General features: G+C 44.6%; 1 pseudogene; it reads left to right on the top strand.

The window, feature by feature from the left end:
• Nucleotides 1–16,368: 16,368 nt before the first annotated feature.
• LOC139155975 (uncharacterized) overlaps nucleotides 16,369–22,784 on the top strand; it is an 86,519-nt pseudogene continuing 80,103 nt past the window's right edge.

Genomic DNA, 22,784 nt, shown 5'->3' with positions numbered 1-22,784 from the left:
CCTCCTTCCTTCCCTCCCTCCCTCCTTCCTTCCTTCCCTCCACCTCCTTCCCCTCCCTCCTTCCCTTCCCTCCCTCCCTCCTTCCCTCCCTCCTTCCTTCCCTCCTTCCTTCCCTCCTTCCCCTCCCTCCTTCCTTCCTTCCTTCCCTCCCTCCTTCCCTCCCTCCCTCCTTCCCTCCCTCCCTCCTTCCCTCCCTCCTTCCTTCCCTCCTTCCCTCCTTCCTTCCTCCTTCCTTCCCTCCCTCCTTCCTTCCCTCCTTCCCTCCCTCCTTCCTTCCCTCCCTCCCTCCTTTCTTAAAAAGCACTTAAATAATGACAGAATAAAAATCCCCAGCCCTCACCTGTGTTTGAATTTCATTCACTCAGTCATTCATTCATTCTTCTGTATGCCACTCAGTCCCAACACTTTTAACCTATAAATTACCTTTTACCATCCCCTTAATTACCATTTCCCCTTCCCATTACCTCTACCTGTACCTGTACACATTGAATAAGACACTTAAGTTATAAATGATAACAATACTTATTTACATTGGGGGGGGGGGGTTAGCATAACTAGGATAACTCGGGATCTTCATCGAGCAGAAGCCGGGGGACAGCTGCGAGCGGGAGCCCCAGGAGGGAAGTACCGGCAGCGCCCCGCCCAGCTGTCGGCGGCAAATGTCCTTTGTGGCCCGGTGGGAGGGGGGGGCTGCAGCGGCCGCAGGCAGTCGCAGGGAGATGGCGGCGGCGAGAGGGAGCTCCAGCTGGGCTGGGGGTTCGGGGGGGCCATGAACGCCGCCCGGAGCCAATGGCTTCTTTTGGGCTTACTTGAATTCCTGCTGCTGGTAAGCGCGCGCGGGCGGCCGGGTGGGAAGGGCGAGGCGCGAGGGGGAGGCAAGTGGAGAAGCGGAGAGAGAGAGAAGTGGACCAAAAGAAAGAAAAGGGAAAGAGAGGGAGGGAAAGAGAAATGGAGAGGAAGGAGGGAGGGAGGGGGAGGGAGGGAGAGAAGGAAGGAAGAGAAAGGAGGGTAGAAAGAGAGGGAGAGAGAGAGGAGAGAGAAAGGAAGAAGAGAGATAGAAAGGAAGAGAGAGAAAGAAAGAGGGATAGAAAGAGAGAGAGAGTGAGAGATGCTCAGTGAGCCTTTCTTTGAAGTTGCCTTTCTTTCTTTCTCTCTTTCTCTTGCTCTCTTGCTCTCTTGCTCTTTCATTCTTTTTTCTTTCTCTTGCTTTCTTTCTTTCTCTTGCTTTCTCTCCTTCCTTCTCTCCTTCCATTTCTTTCATTCCCCCTCTCTATTTTTATTTCTCTTTCATTCTTTCTTTTTCTCTTTCTTGCTTTCTTTCTTGCTCTTTTTCTTTCTCTCTTTTACCTTCCCTTCCTCTATTTCTTCTTTTCTTTCTCCTTCCTACCTTCTTCCCTCCCTCCCTTCCTTCAGTCCTTCCTCTCTTACTCTCCCCTTTCATAAGTTTCCTTGCTTCCTTCCTCTGTTCCTGTCCCTTCCCCCTTTCTTTCTTTCTTTCTTTCCTTCCTTCCTTCCCTCCCTCTATTTCTTGCTTTCCTTCTCCTTCCTCCCTTGTTTCCTCCCTCATTCCCTTCTTTCACTCCTTCTTCTCTTACTCTCCCCTTTCACACCTTTCCTTGCTTTCTTTGCACCCTTCCTCTGTTCCTGTCCCTTCCCTCTTTCCTTCCTTCCTTCCCACACTCCGTCCATTCATTCACCCATTCCTCTCTTGATCGCCCCTTTTACCATTCCTTCCTTCCTTCCGATGTGGGCCTGGGCCAACAGAGTAGTTTGCTTTTGCACCCGGTCTCGAGCTCCCTTGGTGCCAACCCGGCCCTCCCCACTTCAGAGAGAAGGGGGGAAAGAGAGAGAGAGAAAGAGAAAGAGAGAGATAAAAAGAGAAAGATAGAGGGAGAGAGAGAAAGAGATAGAAAGAGACAAAGAGGGGGAGAGAAAGAGAGATAAAAGAGAAAAAAGAGAGAAAGAGAGATAAAAAGAGGAAGAGAAAGAGAGAGGGGGAGGGAGAGAAAGAGAAAGAAAGAGAGAAGGGGAGAGAGGGAGAGAAAGAGGTAGAGAAAGTGAAAGAGGGAGGGAGAGAAAGAGATAGAAAGAGAAAGAGAGAGGTTGGGAGAAAAAAGAGAGAAAGATATAAAGAGAAAGAGAGAAAGGGAGAGAAAGGGAGAGAAAAAGAGAAAAAGAAAGAAAAGTAGAGAGAGAAAGAGAGACAAAGAGGGGGAGAGAAAGAGAGAAAGAGAGATAAAGGAGAAAAAAGAGAGAAAGAGAGATAAAAAGAGGAAGAGAAAGAGAGGGGGAGGGAGAGAAAGAGAAAGAAAGAGAGAAGGGGAGAGAGGGAGAGAAAGAGGTAGAGAAAGTGAAAGAGAGAGGGAGGGAGAGAAAGAGGTAGAAAGAGAAAGAGAGAGGTTGGGAGAGAGAAAAAAGAGAGAAAGATATAAAGAGAAAGAGAGAGAAAGGGAGAGAAAAAGAGAAAAAGAAAGAAAAGTAGAGAGAGAAAGAGAGACAAAAAGAGAGGGAGAGAAAGAGAGAGAGAGAGATAGAAAAGCAGGTGGGGGGGCACACCTATTTTGCCAGCCCTCGGATGGGCCATAGGGATCCAGTGTATGTGGAGGGAGGGGTCCCCAGCTTCTGTTCTGCAGAGGGGAAGCCAAAGCCCCCGCATGGGTTATGCAGAGTGCCAGTGTTTGGGGCAAGGTGGGGGGTGGGGTCTTCCTTAACCCCCGTTTCTTTGGTGGGGCTAAGAGGCCTGCCCAGCAGGGCTGATGTGTTGCGGAAGGTCTTGTCGAGGGAGACCAGTGGAGCCCCCCCTCCCCGCTCCCATCCCCAGGGAAGGGGGTTCTGGCATCACTGCCACTGGCTTTGGAAAGAAGCCCCCGGCCTCTTCAGGGGGTGGAGGGAGGGGTCTATAGCACAGGGCTGGACAATGGCTGAAGACAGTTGACTGCAGCTTTCAGAATTCCTCAGCCAGGGATATGAAGAAGACAGTTTGAAAATTTAAAAGGGAAGGAAGGAAGGAGGGAGGGAGGGAGGAGGGAGGGGAAAAGAAAAAAGGAAAGAAATAAAAAGAAGAAAGAAAGAAAGAGGAAGGAAGGAAGGGGAAAAAAACCAAAAGAGAAAAAAGAAAGAAAAAGGGAAGGAAGGAAGGAAGAAGGGAGGGGGGGCCCAGACACTTAGGCTGTATGTGCCCCCAAAATTCCTGATGGCGGCCCTGCCCCGCCCGCCCAATTCGCCCCTCTCACCGGCTTTCTTGGGGCACGAGTCCTCCTGCAGCAGCGCTGGAGGCAACGGCTTCTCGGCTTTTAGAATGCCCGCCTCCTTCCTTCCTTCCTTCCCTCCCTCCTTCCTTCTTTCCCTCCCTCCTTCCCTCCTTCCTTCCCTCCTTCCCTCCTTCCCTCCTTCCTTCCCTCCTTCCTTCCCTCCTTCCCTCCCTCCTTCCTTCCCTCCCTCCCTCCTTCCTTCCCTCCTTCCTTCCTTCCCTCCTTCCCTCCCTCCTTCCTTCCCTCCCTCCTTCCTTCCTTCCCTCCCTCCTTCCCTACTTCCTTCCCTCCCTCCTTCCTTCCCTCCTTCCTTCCCTCCTTCCTTCCCTCCTTCCTTCCCTCCCTCCCTCCTTCCTTCCCTCCTTCCTTCCTTCCTTCCCTCCTTCCTTCCCTCCTTCCCTCCCTCCTTCCTTTCTTAAAAGCACTTAAATAATGACAGAATAAAAACCCCCAGCCCTCACCTGTGTTTGAATTTCATTCACTCAGTCATTCATTCATTCTTCTGTATGCCACTCAGTCCCAACACTTTTAACCTATAAATTACCATTTACCATCCCCTTAATTACCATTTCCCCCTTCCCATTACCTCTACCTGTACCTGTACACATTGAATAAGACACTTAAGTTATAAATGATAACAATATTTATTTACATTTTTTGGGGGGGGTGTTAGCATAACTAGGATAACTCGGGATCTTCTATCACCATTTCATCGGGCACTTCTACAATGGACGCTGCAGGTGATGTGTGTGACAGACCTCTTGGTTTTCGTGACAAACATAGTTATGGGCAGTTGTTGGCGCAGTTTCTTTTTCTGGGCTAACATGGCAATGTATGGTGCAAAGGTGTTGTCAAGGGAGGCCTTAAACTGTATAGAGCGAGTCATGTTGGCATCCCAAAGTTCCACCATGCGTTGTACATGTGCAGCAGCTCTGTTCAGTTCTGCAAGCCGCTCAAGTGTTAGGGCCAACATCTTCTTCTTCCTCAGCTTGTTCAGCTTCCTCTTCCTCCTCTTCTTCACTCGCTGACCTGGTCAGCTCCTCCAGATCTTTGTCTGTCAACGGTAGGCCATGCTCATCAAGCAAACCATTGACTTCAATCTGGTGTCATGTCAACGAAGCCTTCTCCACCCAGTGCCTGTGCCAGCTTCACAGAGTTCTGGACTGCAGCATCTTGAATTTCTTCGGGAGCAAATCCCTTGTAATCATGCACCACTTCTGGCCACAATTTCTTCCAGCAGGCATTCATTGTCTGCGACTTCATATCCATTAAGGCATTCTGAATGTTCTTCAGACACGATGTGATCGTGTACTGACGCCAGTAGGCCTTCAATGTGAAGTTTTCATCAGCATCCCATTGCTTCCACGATGCTTCCAAGGGAATTGCGCATGTACAGTGCCTTAAATGCGCGGATAACACCTTGATCCATCGGCTGGATAAGCGATGTGGTGTTTGGTGGCCAAGAATTCGACTTGCACCCCAGCATGTTCATGTGCCAGGTCATCATGGCCTCCAGCATTGTCCATTAGGAGAAGCACTTTGAAATTGAGTCCTTTTCCAGTCAAATAATCCTTCACCTGTGGGATGAAGCACTGATGAAACCAGTCCCACGTGAGGGGTTTTGTAATCCATGCTTTAGGATTATGCATCCAGTACACTGGCAATGCATTCTTATTTCTGTTCTTGAGGGCTCTTGGATTTCGTGACTTATAAATTAGCCCTGACTTCATCAAAAAGCCTGCTGCATTCCCACATATGATCAAAGTCACCCGATCTTTCATGGCCTTAAAGCCAGGGGCTTTGGCTTCATCTTTCATCAAGAAAGTCCGTGAAGGCATCCTCTTCCAGAACAGGCCTGTTTCGTCCATGTTGAACACCTGTTCTGGAAGGTAGCCCCTTCTTCAATTAGGTCTTTAAACGTGCCCTGGACGTACTTTTCGGCTGCACCTGTATCTGCTGAGGCAGCTTCTCCCATGCAATGACACACTCTTCAGGCCATAGCGCCGTTGAAATTTCTCGAACCACCCTTTCCTGGTTGTGAATGTGTATGGGGCTGAAGAAGCAGAAGATGTTGATGGCTGGGGGTCTTCAGAGTCATCAGCACCTTCACCAGCACCTGCATCTGCAGAGAATGACAGGAAAGGGAGAGAGAAGTGACTTGAATGAAAGCATACAGTACTGTCAGTGTTCCTCTAATTTTTTTTTTTTGGGGGGGGGGGCGGAAAAGTATAGTGTCTGAGCGGCAGTCCCTTTGGGACTGGGCAGCACAAAAAATATTAAATAAACAAACAAACAAACAAACAACCCTGTTTTGCCTCAGAGAATTTCAAAATAAAATACTGTACTGTGTGTCTATAACAGTGAACTCATAATAGGGCAACTCTATCTATATCAAAATGCCACTTAAATAGTTGAGCTAGTTTCAAACTAGATTTTGATTTTCTTTCTCTCTTCCTTACTCCCATTCTTTTTCTTTCTCTTTCCTTCCTCTCTTTTTTCTATCTGTTTCTCTCTCTTCCTCTCTTCCTCTCTCTCTCCTTCCCTCTCACTCTTTCCCTCTCAGCTTCTGGACAGGTTTGGAAAATAAATAAATAAAAATAGTAGGAGGTATTAGTCTGTGGGTTTTATTATTTCGGTTGCTTTCTCTGCTATGTCTATGATTTTGGCTCCGGGGAGGCAGCATACCTCTCTGATTGCTTGTGTGGTCTACAGATGGTGGGTTCGGCATTCGGGAGGCCGCCGAGAAGCCCCACCGCCCGGCTGTCACCTTTTTAAAACAGCCAGGGGCTTCTCGGCGGCCTCCCAAACGCCGAACCCAGTTTGGGTTTGGCATTCGGGTTCAGGAGGACGCTGAGAAGCCCCCGGCTGTTTCAAAAAGGGATGAACAGCCGGGGCGGCGGCGTTTTTTTGCGGGGGGGGGGGGGGGGTTGTTGCACGGATTAATTGATTTTACATTGTTTCCTATGGGAAACAATGTTTCGTCTTACAAACTTTTCGTCTTATGAACATTTCCTGGGAACCAATTAGGTTCGTAAGATGAGGTAGTACTGTATATGATTCATTAAATAATAATTTTCTTTATTGTGTTGGCCTCTAATTATTCCTAATAAATACATTTCTGGTTTCGTCTCTAATTTGTAATCAATATTTCCTTCTAGCCAGGTCTGAATTTTGATCCAAAATGTTCTTGCTTCCGAACATAGCCACAAATATGATCCTCCTCGATCACAGCTCACATTAGAAAAACATTTCTCAGCTGTGGCGAGGGGGCGTATATCCCCCGGGCATATACAATTTTTAATGTCGCCCCCCCCCCAGCGCCTCCGGCCTCCTCGCCGCTCCCCCCCGCCCGCCCAATTCGCCCCCTCTCACCAGCTTTTTTGGGGCACGAGTCCTGCAGCAGCGCTGGCGGCAACGGCTTCTCGGCTTTTAGAATGCCCGCCTCCTTCCTTCCTTCCTTCCTTCCTTCCCTCCCTCCTTCCTTCCCTCCTTCCTTCCTTCCCTCCCTCCTTCCTTCCCTCCTTCCTTCCCTCCTTCCTTCCTTCCCTCCTTCCCTCCTTCCTTCCCTCCCTCCCTCCTACCTTCCCGCCCTCCTTCCTTCCTTCCCTCCCTCCTTCCCTCCCTCCTTCCCTCCTTCCTTCCCTCCTACCTTCCCTCCTTCCCTCCTTCCTTCCATCCTTCCATCCTTCCCTCCCTCCTTCCCTCCCTCCCTCCCTCCCTCAAGTAGGATGCTTGGCTGCATAGCTAGAGGTATAACAAGCAGGAAGAGGGAGATTATGATCCTCTTATATAGAGCGCTGGTGAGACCACATTTGGAATACTGTGTTCAGTTCTGGAGACCTCACCTACAAAAAGATATTGACAAAATTGAACGGGTCCAAAGACGGGCTACAAGAATGGTGGAAGGTCTAAGCATAAAACGTATCAGGAAAGACTTAATGAACTCAATCTGTATAGTCTGGAGGACAGAAGGAAAAGGAGGGGACATGATCGAAACATTTAAATATGTTAAAGGGTTAAATAAGGTCCAGGAGGGAAGTGTTTTTAATAGGAAAGTGAACACAAGAACAAGGGGACACAATCTGAAGTTAGTTGGGAAAAAGATCAAAAGCAACATGAGAAAATATTATTTTACTGAAAGAGTAGTAGATCCTTGGAACAAACTTCCAGCAGACGTGGTTGGTAAATCCACAATAACTGAATTTAAACATGCCTGGGATAAACATATATCCATCCTAAGATAAAAATACAGGAAATAGTATAAGGGCAGACTAGATGGACCATGAGGTCTTTTTCTGCCGTCAGTGTTCTATGTTTCTGTGTTTCTACGATAAATTGGGACTAATAGATGGGAACTAATCACACACAGTTTAATTTACTATTTTAATTGATTGAAAGATTGGGGAAGGCCATTGGACCAGCGATTATTAGTTCATTAAGATTTGATTGTTTAGTTGATAGAGGATCATCTACTAGACTAACAGCCAGATTAATTGAATAGATAACTCCAATTGATGAAAAACTATCCAACCAATTAACTAATTGATTGATTGCCCCACATATTGAATACCTGCAAATAAGGAATTAAGTAGAAACCAAAGTTTCAAACTAGACAGGTACTCGAAAACCTGATACTAGGCACTCATTAGTCACTTAAACTTTCAACTTTAACTAGGCTGGGATTCCTCAAATTCAAAATCTCAACTGAACTGGGGGAACACTTCAATCCCCAATTGGACTACCTTAGAAAACAGGGTAAAACACGCTACACCCCACTCTCAACTAAAATCACACATGGAAGAAGGCACAGACACCACTGTGATCTGCAGAACTTGTTTCGGGTACACGCTTATGCCCACAAATACCAAAACTACATATGCACCAAATGCAAATTAATCAAACTACTATAAGAAAAAGTATAACTATTTACGGGACTGTCTCCTGCTGCATAGTTCCATGCGACTGATTAGAGCCCACATGGTTGGCCTTCTCCAGGTTCCATTGACTAAACAGTGTTGGTTGGTGGGGCCCTGGAGGAGGACCTTCTCTGTGGTGGCCCCAGCTCTTTGGAGCCAACTTCCCCCCAAGCTCCGCACATCCCCTACTCTACTGGGTTTCTGAAAGGTCTTGGAAATCTGGCTTTGCCAGCTGGCCTGGAGGCCGTGAGAATTGACATCTCTTAATCCAGCTGAGACAAGAATTGATTGGGTTGTTTGCTGTATGAGTATAGTGATTATATTGAAGGGTTTTTATTATGATGAAATGTTTTGCTCTGATTATTTATATTGTTTATATTAAATTGCTGTAAGATGCCCTGAGTTCTTAGGGAGTGGGCGGCATACAAATATAAACAAATAAATGAATAAATAAATAACTCAGAGAAAACTCTAAGCACCTTGAAACTCAACAAAATGAGAAACTCCAAACTTCACAAAAAGAACACACACAAATTGAACACACACATGAACAAGCCACTTATATTAGAGACAATCCCTTAGAGAAAGAAAACAGATGAAAACATGTTGCTCACAGAAATAAAACCACAAACCAAATACAAAACCACTGACCAAACCCACCCACCCAGATCCAACTCCACTGGCTCTAAGCAACCAATACCACCAACCTCCAATAGAGGATAACGCACAGACACACAAAAAAGAAAATCAGAAAGAACACTCAACAAAGCAGCGCCACCAAAGATCATTACAACAAAGACAGAAACTCCCCAAACAACCCTAGGCAAAAAGAAAAGGAGAGAACTCATAATAGGAGATTCAATCCTCAGAGGAACTGAACCCACCATCTGTAGACCACACGAGCAATCCAGAGAGGTATGCTGCCTCCCCGGAGCCAAAATCATAGACATAGCAGAGAAAGCAACCGAAATAATAAAACCCACAGACTATTACCTCCTACTATTTTTATTTATTTATGTATTTATGTATTTATTTATTTATGCATGCACGTAATTATTTATTTATTTATTCATTCATTCATTCATTCATTTATTTATTTATTTATTTATTTATTAGATTTGTATGCCGCCCCTCTCCGCAGACTCCACGTAGGAAGAAACGACACCAAAAAGGATTTGAAAACATTAATGAGGGACTATGACCAGCTAGCCAAGAAAGTCAAAGACAGGTGCACAAGTAGTTTTTTTGTCTATATTACCAACAAGAGGACAACATCCAGCAAGAGAACAAAGAATTCTACAAGTGAACCACTGGTTAAAGGGTTTGTTGTCACCAAAAAACTTTGGATTGATTGATTGATTGATTGATTGATTGATTGATTGGACTTTCATGCCATTCCTCTCTGAGACTTGGGACGGCTTACAACATATAATAAATCAATGTACAGTAGTACCTCGTGATACGAACCCCTCGTCTTATGAACATTTCAAGATACGAACCTGGGGTCCGGAATTTTTTTGCATCTTCTTACGAATTTTTTTCACCTTATGAACCTGCCGCTGAACACCGAACCCGGAAGTTAGGCAAACATTCGGGTTTGGGAGAACACCGAGAAGCGCCGCTGCCCATCTGTCACCTTCTGAAACAGCTGGGGGGCTTCTTGGCGTTCTCCTGAACGCCGAACCCAGAAGTTCGGCAAAAGTTTGGGTTCAGGTGAACGCCGAGAAGCGCCGCTGCCCGGCTGTCACCTTTGCAGAAGAGCCGTGGAGCTGTCAGCCGGTCAGGAGGCTGAAACGGAGGTGGGGAATCTCAATAGGGAATTCCAGGGGTGGAGCTTTGACGTCACGGAGACGTCCTTCCTGGAGTCCACGTTTCGGCCGGCCAGGAAGGACGTCTCCGTGACGTCAAAGCTCCACCCCTGGAATTCCCTATTGGGATTCCCCACCTCCGTTTCAGCCTCCCGACCGGTTGACAGCTCCACGGCTCTTCTGCAAAGGTGACAGCCGGGTGGTGGTGCTTCTCGGCGTTACCCCGAACCTGAACGCCGAACCCGAACTTTTGCCGAACTTCCGGGTTCAGTGTTTGGGAGAACGCCGAGAAGCGCCCAGCTGTTTCAGAAGGTGACAGCCGGGCGGCGTTGCCCAGTGGAGCGCCGTTTTTGCAATATTTTTTTTCCGGCTTGCACGCATTAATCGGTTTTACATTGTTTCCTATGGGAAACATTGTTTCATCTTACGAACTTTTCACCTTACGAACCTCCTCCCGGAACCAATTAAGTTCGTAAGACGAGGTATCACTGTATAACATTTTAGATCCCATTAATTAAATATAAAATCTAAAAACCCAGGCCATAAAAAGCATTCATTCCTATTCAATCAACTTTCTGTCAGCATATTCATTGGCCAGAGGCCAGGAATCTAATAGCCCCAAGCCTGGTGGCATAAATGAATCTTAAGACTCTTGTGAAAGGCAAGGAGGGTGAGGGCAGTATGAATTTGCAGGGGGATTTGATTCCAGAGGGATTTGATTCCATTGTCTAGTTGACGGGACCTGGAGAAAGCTAACTCTGTGGGAACTGACCAGTTGCTGGGATTCATGCAGAAGGCTGTCCAATAGGTATTTTGGCCCTATGCCATGTAGGGCTTTATAGGTCATAATCAACACTTTGAATTGCATCCAGAAACCAATTGGCAGCCAATACAGTCCATGGAGTGTTGGAGAGATATGTACATGTGTGGGCAAGCCCATGACTGCTCGTGCGGCTGCATTCTGCACAATTTGCAGTTTCCAAACATTCTTCAGAGGTAGCCCCATGTAGGGAGCATTGCAGTAGTCAAACCTCGAGGTGATAAGGGCATGAATGACTGTGAGTAAAGACTCCCTGTCCAAATAGGGCCGCAACTGGTGCACCTGGTGAACCTGGGCAAACGCCCCCTCGCCACAGCCGAAAGATGATGTTCTAAAGTCAGCTGTGGATCGAGGAGGACGCCCAAGTAGTGAACCCTCTCTGAGGGGGTCAGTAATTCCCCCCCCAGGGTAATGGACGGACAGATGGGATTGTCCTTGGGAGGCAAAACCCACAGCCACTCCGTCTTGTCAAGGTTCAGCTTGAGTCTGTTAATGCCCATCCAGACCCTAACAGCCTCCAGACAACGACACATCACTAACCCTCACCATAGCCAATAAATGATGTTCCAAAGTCAGCTGTGGATCGAGGAGGACGCCCAAGTTGCGGACCTTCTCTGAGGGGGTCAATATTCCCCCACCCCAGGGTGGTGGATGGACAGGTAGACGTGACCTTGGGAGGCAGAACCCACAGCCACTCTGTCTTGTCCGGGTTCAACTTGAGTCTGTTAGCACCCATCCAGACCCTAACAGCCTCCAGACACCGACACATCACTTTCACTGCTTCACTGAGTGGCAATGGGGTGGAGATGTATAGCTGATGTCCCTTCCAACTTGTTGTTGTTGTTGTTACTATTACTATTACCAGGGGTGGGCAGCAGCCGGTAAAGTTGGAAACCCGATTCCGGTAGCGAAAATGAAGCTGCGTGCGCAGCTTCAGCTGACAGGTGCTACCACCATCTTTTAAAAAAATATTTTTTTAAATAAAAATTTAATTGATCTGCTCATGCCCTGGGAGTTCAGTTCACTGGACCTCCTCAACTGCGGCCTGCTACAATGGAGGAGGTACAGGCTGAGCTATGTGAGTGGACTCTCAACCATAGTTCCCTCTAAGCTGAGCATTGAGGAAACGCTCACTTAAAAATCATCATCAACTCAGAGTTTTTCAAACCTGCCCAGAAGCCGAGAGGGAAAGAGTGAGAGGGAAGGAGAGAGAGAGGAAGAGAGGAAGAGAGAGAAACAGATAGAAAAAAGAGAGGAAGGAAAAGAGAAAGAAAAAGAATGGGAGTAAGGAAGAGAGAAAGAAAATCAAAATCTAGTTTGAAACTAGCTCAACTATTTAAGTGGCATTTTGATATTGATAGAGTTGCCCTATTATGAGCTCACTGTTATAGACACACAGTACAGTATTTTATTTTGAAATTCTCTGAGGCAAAACAGGGTGGGTTTTTTATTTGTTTGTTTGTTTGTTTATTTGTTTGCTTGCTTGCTTGCTTGCTTATTTATTTATTTATTTATTTATTATTTCTGTGCCGCCCATTCCCGAAGGGACTGCCGCTCAGACACTATACTTTTCCGTCCACCCCCCCTAAAAATTAGAGGGAACACTGCTGTCAACCTTCTCCTCACTCGAACTGCCCTGCACAGAAGCCTGGAGGGAGGCGGACGGCAACTTTGAAAATCCGGGACACGGGACTGCTTTCCTCCGTCTGCAGTCTGGGCCCTTATCCGCGGGGCGAGAAGCTCTCCTGGCGGGGCTAAAACTTGGGCGCCTGTTTCATCTTGTGCCACCTGGCCCAGCCAGAGCGAGCGGGGTGGCCATGGATTGGGAGAGGCAATCGCTGGGGTAACTCACAAAGGGACCGTGACATGTTTCTCCTGAGCCTCCACTGGAGAAACATGTTGCGCAACCTGCAAAGCTGGTGGATCTCCCCAGTTTGGAGCATGAAACCCGCTTTTGCCAACCCTTCCCCTCAGTGCAGCCCCCCTGTTTGGAAGCCGATGGAAAAAATTGCCCCACGACAGGGGGGGAAGGCGAAGGAAGGAACCCATCTACCTACCACCGCCGCCTCCGTTCAACCCGCTTCATGAGCCCAACTCACTGTCAGCAGCTTTTGGGGCGAGGACAAAAGTTTAAAGTTTTATTGGATTTATATGCCGCCCCTCTCTGAAAACTCGGGGCGGCTAACAGCAATCATAGACAGTATACAATAATCATCCAATACTAAAAGCAAATTAAAACCCTTTAATATACAAAACCAATCACACATACAAACATACCATGCATACCATTGTAACGGCCTAGGGGAAGAGGAAATCTTAATTCCCCCATGCCTGGCGGCAGAGGTGGGTTTTAAGTAGCGTACGAAAGGCAAGGGGCGTGGGGGCAATTCTAATCTCTGGGGGGAGTTGGTTCCAGAGGGCCGGGGCCACCACAGAGAAGGCTCTTCCCCTGGTTCCTGCTAAGCGACATTGTTTAGTTGATGAGACCCGGAGAAGACCCCCTCTGTGGGACCTAACTGGTCGTTGGGATTCGTGCGGCAGAAGGCGGTGGTGGAGACTCCAGACCCCCAGCCAGGCATGCCAGCAAAGGTGAGTGCTCTTCCCAGGGTGTGTCTCCCAGAGGGCCGCGGGGCAGCAGCGCCGGCACAACTTGGGGAAGGGAGGAAGGGGCTTTGGGAAGGGTTTGGTTGCGGGATTCCTGCTGGTGGAGGTCCAGACTTCGTTCCTGGCACTTCGCGCTTCATCCTCTTTCTTTCCCTGCCTCCAAAACCTGAGCTCTTCAGATCAGTTAGGAAAAGAAGGAATGAAGGATGATCGCACTTTATCTCTAGATCTGGTTTTAGGAAAAACCTTTTACTGTCTTTCTCACTGAAGTATTAAAGAGCTGCTGTGGGACAGAGATACAGAATGATTTGTGTCGAAATGAAATATTAATAGCTATTATTTGTTTGTTTGTTTGTTTGTTCGTTCATTCATTCATTCATTCATTCATTCATTCATTCATTTATTTATTGTTAGAGTTGGAAGGGACCATGCGGGTCATCAAGTCCAACCCCCTGCCTAAGCAGGAACCCTATAGCATCCTAGCCAAATAGCAGTCCAATTTCCTCTTAAAAATGTCCAGATTATTGGAGTTCACAACATCCGCTGGTAGGTTGTTCCACTGGTTAATCGTTCTGACCGTCAAGAAGTTCTTCCTTATTTCCATGTTGAATCTCTCCTTGGTCAGCTTCCAGCCATTGTTCCTCGTCCGGCCCTCCGGTGCCCTGGAGAATAAAGTGATCCCCTCCTCTCTGTGACATCCCCTTGTATACTTGTAGACTGCTATCATGTCCGCTCTGGCCCTCCTTTTCTCTAGGCTATCCATGCCCAGTTCCCGCAGTCCCTCTTCATAAGTCGTGGTTTCTAGACCCCTGATCATTTTGGTTGCTCTTTTCTGCACCTTCTCCAGAGTTTCAGTTTGTTCTTTAGAAAAAAGGTTAGAGGTTTGTTCTTTAAAAAAACGATGGCCAAGCAGCCACGTGCCCCCTGTCCCAGATTCCCGGACTGGCCTGGATGCAAAGAGCGAGAGACAGAGAGCCCCGTCTGGTCTTCCGTGCAGCTGTCTGCCTTGGGTCCCTCCATCTTTTGCTGGCTGTGATCTATCACATGGGGTTTGGGTGTGTAGTCCAAGCAGCCGAGGAGAAGGGAGCTGCTTTTGCTGTTTGCCAAATGGCCTTGACCGAGGAGGGAAGGGAAGGGAAGGAGGAAAGGAAGGGAATCTAAGGAGAAGGGCGGCATAAAAATGGAATAAATGGAATAAATAAAATAAGAAATTGAATTTGGAAGTGTTCAAAAAAGAATGGATGACAGATCGTTGATAAGATTTCTCTTTTCCTTCCTAGAATTATAATAATTGTGCTATTACAATTGTGTTAACAATATTAGTGTAGATATGTATGTATAATTAATCAACATAAGGGGCGGCATACAAATCCAATAAATAAATAAATATGTCAAGAGATATTTTATAATTTTTTAAAATTAGATTTATTATTTATTAAAATTAGATTTATTATATCTGGAATCAGCTCCCCCCAGAGATTCGTACTGCGCCCACCCTACTCGCCTTCCACAAGAGTCTTAAGACTCACCTATGTTGCCAGGCCTGAGGCTATTAGATTTAGCCCCTCAGGCCAATAAATGTGATGCATTGTGTGATTGGATTGTATGACTAACATATAAGGTTTTTAGTTGTACTTTTTAATATATTAGATTTGTCTTGTACGCTGTGTTTTTATGCTTATTCTGTGAGCCAACCTGAGTTTTCGGAGAAGGGCAGCCTACAAATCTAATTAATAAATATTTATTTATCTTTTTATCTATTTATTAGATTTGAAAGGGACATAGAAACATAGAAGACTGATGGCAGGAAAAGACCTCATGGTCCATCTAGTCTGCCCTTATACTATTTTCTGTATTTTATCTTAGGATGGATATATGTCTGCTGGAAGTTTGTTCCAAGGATCTACTACTCTTTCAGTAAAATAATATTTTCTCATGTTGCCTTTGATCTTTCCCCCAACTAACTTCAGATTGTGTCCCCTTATTCTTGTGTTCACTTTCCTATTAAAAACACTTCCCTCCTGGACCTCTCTCTCTCTCTCTGGGGTCAGATAGCCTAGAACTTTGTCACCTTTGATATGACCTAAATGTAATTCATAAAATCATCTACCACAATGTCCTATCTGTCAATGATTTCTTCAGCTTCAACCGCAGCAATACAAACTGTTCCAAATACGACTGCAGAAAATACGACTTCAGTAACAGAGTGATCAGTGCCTGGAATGCACTACCTGATTCTGTGGTTTCTGTCCCAGACCCCAAAAACTTTAACCTTAGACTGTCTACAGTTCACTTCAAACCTTTCATAAGCGCACCATTGCTCCTGCCGTGTCCTATGGTCCAAATTTACCTATACCTATTTTGCTTTTGTTTATGTTTATACCTGTTATTGTGTACATTTATTTATTTATTTATTTATTATTTAGATTTGTATGCCGCCCCTCTCCGCAGACATGTTTTGACAAATAAAATAAAAATATTTCCTTCAAAAAATAATTTTAGGAAGAAATAATTCCCCATTCTACCTCTTTTTTTGTATGTTGGTCTTGTATATATGTATATTTTGTCTGTTGGTTTGTTTTAAATTCAGTAAAAATATTTTAAAAAAACTAAAATAAAATTAGGGCTCAGGACATATCTAATCTTGGTAAGCTAAGTAGCATCATATTTCAGTAGGCTCACTTGCAAAGGTCAGTTGCTAGAAGTGAAAAACGACGTGACAGCATTTATACAGTGAAACCACCTTGCAAACGCCTTAGAAATGGGACAAGAGCGTTTTTCTGCTGCTATCAAGAGATGGCTGTCAGATATGCAACATCTGTGCCTGAAACGTCATAATGGAGGAGTTAAAACCATCGAGTACTGAATTGCTAGAGAAGAAACGCAGAGGAACTTCCTCTTCTGGAAGAGACGTTGGAGGAAGGTGTCCTGTAGAGCGGCTTTTGTGCTCTTTCGAGGATCGAAGCGGCAGTTGGAAGGTGACTTGAGGGCAGATGGGAAGAGAGTCCGGGAGCAAGTCGGGCTGTTTGTTTTTCCTCCACGGCCTGGAAGCAGAGAAGCAACTGGGCTGAAGCGTGTCAGCTTCTGCTGCTGCTGCAGGTTCCCCTCCTGCCCATATTTAAACCCACTGGTGCTGCACGCTGTGAACCTGGTGGCTGCAATTTTCTGCTGGTGGGAAGACTGAAAAAAGTCTCTTTCAAGTTAAGGTTGATTCTTTGGGAATGGCTTCCCTGCAGAGGTTGTGGTGCTCCATCACGGGGGGTTTCTGACAGCTGGAAAGGACCTTGCAAGCCTTTTTTTTTAATTCGGACACCCTTCTCAAGCAGGAGACCCAATATTATTTCAGACAATTGGTTAATTGTTCTCAGTATCAGGAAAATTCTCCTAAATTGTAGGCTGCTCCTTCTGGTGTATTGCAAAATAAATTGATTCCCTTCTTCTTGACCCCTCAACAATTGGAACATTGCTATCACGTCACCCCTAGTCCTTTCACTAAAGTAGACATACATTCCTTCCTGTAACCCTTCTTCATATGTTTTAGCTTTCAGCCCCCTATTGTCTTCTCTGCACTCTTTATAGTGTCTCTAAACTTTTTTTTAAAAAATGGCAATGAAAACTAGTGGCAGTAATCCAAGTGTGATTTTATCAAAGCATTAAACTAACACTTCACATATGATCTTCATTCTAGCCCTCTGTTAAGGTAGCCTAGGATTGCGTTAGCTTTTGTGGCTTCTGCATTACACTGTTGGCTCCTTTTAGTTGATTGTTCACTAAGTAGGACTTCAAGATCCTACCATAGTGCTATTGAATTACTGCTATTGAGCTAGGTCTGAACCTTGCCATTCGGTTTTTATTGGCTAAGTGTACAACCTATTTTTCCCCTCTATTTAATTTCCTTTTGTTGGATAGGCCCAGTGTTCAAATCTATAGAAATTCTTTTGTATCTTGAGTTTTTCTTAAGGGGCGTTGGCTATTCCTGTCAGCTTAGTGTTGTCTGCAAATTTGATGAGTTCCCCTTCTAGTCATTCATTGAAATTGTTTATGAAGATATTGAAGAATATTGGGACTGGTAAGATCGAACCTTGGAGTACTTCACTGCTTACTTTCCTCTTTATTTGTTTGTTTGTTTGTTTATTTCTTTATTATTTAATTTGACTTCTATGCCGCCCAATCCCGAAGGAGTCAGGGCGGTTTACCACAATATAAAATACAAAAACAATATCAAAAGAAGCAAAAAAATTACAAACTCAAAAACCCTAATTAAACCGCATACACTTGGCCGTGCTAGTTTTTAATTCAAGGTCCCCAGGCCTGCTGGCAAAGCCAGGTCATTGTAGCCTTATGGAAAGCCAGTAGGATGGGAGCAGTACGGACATGGGGGGGGGGGAGTTAATTTCATAGAGCCTGGGCGGCAACAGAGAAAGCCCTCCCCAGTGGCCCTGTCAACCTGCATTGCTTAGTCGACATGCCTGGAGGAGGCCAACTCTGTGTGGTCTATTTGACCTCTGGGAGATATGCGGCAAGAGACAGTCTTGTAGATAGTCTGGCCCTGAGACATATAGGGCATTATAGGTAATAACCAACACCTTGAACACCAAAGGTGTTAGATGAAGGTGGTGCGTGAATATTGCCTATCTGGACTTCAGCAAAGCCTTTGATACGGTTCCACATAAAGAGCTGATAGATAAGTTAGTGAAGATTGGACTTAATCCCTGGATAGTTTAGTGGATTTCAAGCTGGCTGAAGCATAGACATCAGAGAGTTATTGTTAATGGCGAGTATTCTGAGCAGAGACAGGTTACAAGCGGTGTGCCATAAGGGTCTGTTCTGGGTCCTATTCTTTTTAATATGTTTGTGAGTGACATGGGGGAAGGTTTGGTAGGGAAGGTTTGCCTATTTGCCGATGACTCTAAAGTGTGCAATAGGGTTGATATTCCTGGAGGCGTCTGTAATATGGTAAATGATTTAGCTTTACTAGATAAATGGGCAAAGCAATGGAAACTGCAGTTTAATGTTTCCAAATGTAAAATAATGCACTTGGGGAAAAGGAATCCTCAATCTGAGTATTGTATGGGCAGTTCTGTTTTAGCAAAAACTTCAGAAGAGAAGGATTTAGGGGTAGTGATTTCTGACAGTCTCAAAATGGGTGAACAGTGCAGTCAGGCGGTAGGGAAAGCAAGTAGGATGCTTGGCTGCATAGCTAGAGGTATAACAAGCAAGAAGAGGGTGATTATGATCCCGCTATATAGAGTGCTGGTGAGACCACATTTGGAATTCTGTGTTCAGTTCTGGAGACCTCACCTACAAAAAGATATTGACAAAATTGAATGGGTCCAAAGACGGGCTACAAGAATGGTGGAAGGTCTTAAACATAAAACGTATCAGGAAAGACTTAATGAACTCAATCTGTATAGTCTGGAGGACAGAAGGAAAAGGGGGGACATGATCGAAACATTTAAAGATGTTAAAGGGTTAAATAAGGTCCAGGAGGGAAGTGTTTTAATAGGAAAGTGAACACAAGAACAAGGGGACACAATCTGAGGTTAGTTGGGGGAAAGATCAAAAGCAACATGAGAAAATATTATTTTACTGAAAGAGGAGTAGATCCTTGGAACAAACTTCCAGCAGACGTGGTAGATAAATCCACAATAACTGAATTTAAACATGCCTGGGATAAACATATATCCATCCTAAGATAAAATACAGAAAATAGTATAAGGGCAGACTAGATGGACCATGGGGTCTTTTTCTGCCGTCAGACTTCTATGTTTCTATGTTTCTATGTTTCTATTAGAACGGCCCCCACCCTCCTTGTCTTTCGCAAACTATTCTTTTTTAAAAAAAAATTAAGTTAATTTTTAACAAATTTATATTATACACAATATAAAACAGTGCATAGTGAAATGTGCTCACCACCCAGACACACACACATTCCCCACCACCAAATCGGGGGTGTTTCTTGTATAGTCCACTTGACCCAAGAGCAATATATCTGTTTACATATTATAGAGTGATTCCAATTTATTTCTTGTAGCTTGGTCTCGGATTCTGCTCGTCATATATCGTCTTACTTTGTCCCACCGTCCCATCAGTTGTCCCAACTCAGTTTCATTTTCCGAATGTATCCTTTTATCCACAATTTCAAATTGAATATGGTCCACCATGTACCTATACCAATTTTGCATTGTCCATTTTGTCGCATCCTTCCAACCAAAGGCTATTACTGCCTGAGCGCTTTCTATTTCGCAAATTACTCAAGACCCACCTTTATTGCCAAGCATGGGGGAGTTAGGATATTCCTTCCCCCTAGGCCATTACAAGTTATGCATGGTATGTTTGTGTGTATGTTTGGTTTTACTATAAGGGTTTTTAGTTGTTTTATTACTTGGATTGTTACATGCTATTTTTTTTTATCGTTGTTGTTAGCCGCCCCGAGTCTGCGGAGAGGGGCGGCATACAAATCCAATAAATAATAATAATTTTAAAAAGCCGAGCTGACAGCCAAACCTCTAGCTGGGCTGAACTGCGCTTCCTTGTCTTTTCCAAACATGCTGAACGTAAGAAATCTTCCCCTCTTCAAAACTCGGGCAGAAATGGGTGTTCGTGAGATTCCTGGATCAAAAGGAGAAAGATTTCTTACATTCAGCCAAAAGGTTCCTTCTGGTGCTTTGTCTTAGGTGGACTCTTCCGCACTCCTTAATGCCAAGAGAGAGGGGGGCATGCAAGAGAGAAGGGAGAAGGAACAAACAATGTCATTTGGCGGGCCCCAGGGAAGAGCCTTCTCTGTGGCGGCCCCAGCCCTGTGGAATCAACTCCCCCCAGAGATTAGAACGGCCCCCACCCTCCTTGTCTTTCGCAAATTAGTTAAGACCCACCTATATCTCCAGGCATGGGGGAACTAAGACATCCTCCCCCAGGCTTTTATATTTTATGTTTGGTATGTATGTGCTGTATGGTTTTAATTGCTGGGGTCTTCGTAGAGGGGCGGTATGCAAGTCCAATGAATTATTATTATTATTATTATTATTATTATTATTATTATTATTAACTGCATACCCAGCTATTTTTGCCACTGAGCTTGGCTAGAAATTTGGCTGTCAGCGCTTCCTCAGGCAGCCCTCAAAAGTTTCTTTCCCCTACCTCCAGAGGTGGGTCAGTGGACACAACACCAGGAACGTGATGGAGCTACACATCCAGGGGTGGGCTACTGCCCGAATGGGGGGAAACGCAGAGGGGTAGCAAAAATGGAGCTCCACCCCAGAGCACCCAATTTGCACTGAAGGATGTTGAAAGAAAGCGCAGGGCATCCTTACCGGTACTGGAGTCTAGCAGCTCTGTGTGTCTGTCGGCTGGTCTCTTTAGGGGGGGAAAATATACAGCTTGAAAATACAGAAACTCTTCTCGTGAGGGCAAAGAATTAACAACTTCTCGCAGTGAGAAGAGTTTCTGTGCCATGCAAGGTTTTTTTCTGTAAAGAGACCAGCTGAGAGACACACAGAGCTGCCAAACTCCAGTACCGTTAAGACCCCTGTCTCTCACCCCACCCCTGCGCTGCTCTGTTCCGCCCTCCCTGCCATCCACAAGACGGTCCCTTGTCTTACTTTCGGGGAAGCACAGTATCTACAATTATATAATCTTTCCCCAGCACTTCAATATATATTTGATGATAGTCCTTTGCATTGCTAAGAATGCTTGATTGACCCAATTAACCCCTGCTGTTCTGTTCGGGGCATATGTGACCCGAAGCCAAGTTTGAGTCCCTGTAAAAAATTTCCCCTGCATATCTGAAACTTGAAATTTCATGACTTTTCATCATTTCAGGGGTTCTCTCTATGAGAATTTTTTTTTGGGGGGGTGGGGGGTTTCTTTCTTGCTGAAAAACAAAAAGTCACACTTCTTCTGTTCCCAGGTCACCCTGACCCGGACCGAAAACTCTTCATTTGAAGTGCTTATGTTTGGTCTTATGTGTTCAATTTTACTAAAGTTGGTGTGGGATTGGTAGTTTGAACATTTCTGAATATAAGAAAAATATAAATGAACTGAAAGAAATGCTTCTTATTGGTTGTTTACAATCATAAATGAGCCCCCCCCCCCTTGGCTGCTTGCAAACATTTTCACTTTATATTTACGTAGGCTTCAAATCCGAAATATTTTTAATATCTTATGCATTCATTTACTCATTTTAACATGGCTGATCATCATAACAATATTTGTGGGGGTAGGGGGGGATTTTTTTCTGGGGGAAAAAAAAGTCACGTTTACTCTTTTCAGGTCATATAGACCCGGACCAAAATGATTTTTTTTAGGTACTTGAATTTGGTCTTTTTGAAAACTTTTTGACTGGAAAACTAGTTTGAACAGTTATGAACATAATGATAGGAAAGTTGAACTGAAAAAATTGAGGCTTATATTTTTATTTTGATCAAAAAGCCCCTCCCCCCATGTCAATTTTTTTTGTCAATTTATATTTTTTTAGGCTACAAATCTCTAAGGAATATTCCCCCAAAAGTTTTGATATACTAAATTGAACAATCCTAAACATAAGAAAAATAGAAATGAACTGAAAAAAATGATTCTTATTGATTTATTTTTGCCACAAAAGGGCCACCCCCCTCCCAGGCCTTGCTGTGTGCCATTATTTTCACTTTTTATATATATTTGGCTAGAAATATTTGGAATATCCTTTGAAAAGCAAGCATATTGTAGCCAGACAACTAATGGTATGAAAGAAATCCATTTTACTAAAACCAAGTATGTAAGTTTGAAATTAACAGCATAATTTTTATATCAATTGAAATAGGCCGGGAGAGACTTTTATTTGCAAAATAAATGAATATGCATCAATTTTTCCAGTTCAAGTTTCATATCATTATGTTCAGAAATGTTCAAGCTACCAGTCCCACACCAATTTAGTAAAATACAATGCATTTTGCAGGCAAAATTATCAATAAACCTAAAATAAATTTACAAAAACGGCAGGGGGAGGCACATTTATGTGCAAAATAAACCAATAAGCATTAATTTTTTCAGTTCAATTTTCATTCCATTGTGTGCAGAAATGTTCAAACTTGTTTCCAGGTGAAAAAAGCTTTCAAAAAGACCAAATATAAGTAACTAAATGATCAATTTGCAGTCCGGGTCAAATAGACCCGGGAACATAAGATATGGGGTTTTTTTTGAACTGAACAGCAGGGTTCTATGAATCATAAATAATGTAAGCAATTAGTATTAGGGTATATTTGCTTCTTCATTGTAATATATACAGTGGTACCTCGAGATACGAGTTTAATTCGTTCCGGACCTGGGCTCTTAAGTCGATCAGCTCTCATCTCGAAGGACTTTTCCCCATAGGAATTAATGTAAATAATTTTAATTGGTTCCAGCC

This window comes from Erythrolamprus reginae, unplaced genomic scaffold (genome assembly GCF_031021105.1).
Source record: "Erythrolamprus reginae isolate rEryReg1 unplaced genomic scaffold, rEryReg1.hap1 scaffold_181, whole genome shotgun sequence".
Taxonomy (NCBI): Eukaryota; Metazoa; Chordata; class Lepidosauria; order Squamata; family Dipsadidae; genus Erythrolamprus; species Erythrolamprus reginae.
The sequence above is the reverse complement of the archived record's forward strand: the minus strand, read 5'-3'. Positions and strand labels throughout refer to the sequence as shown.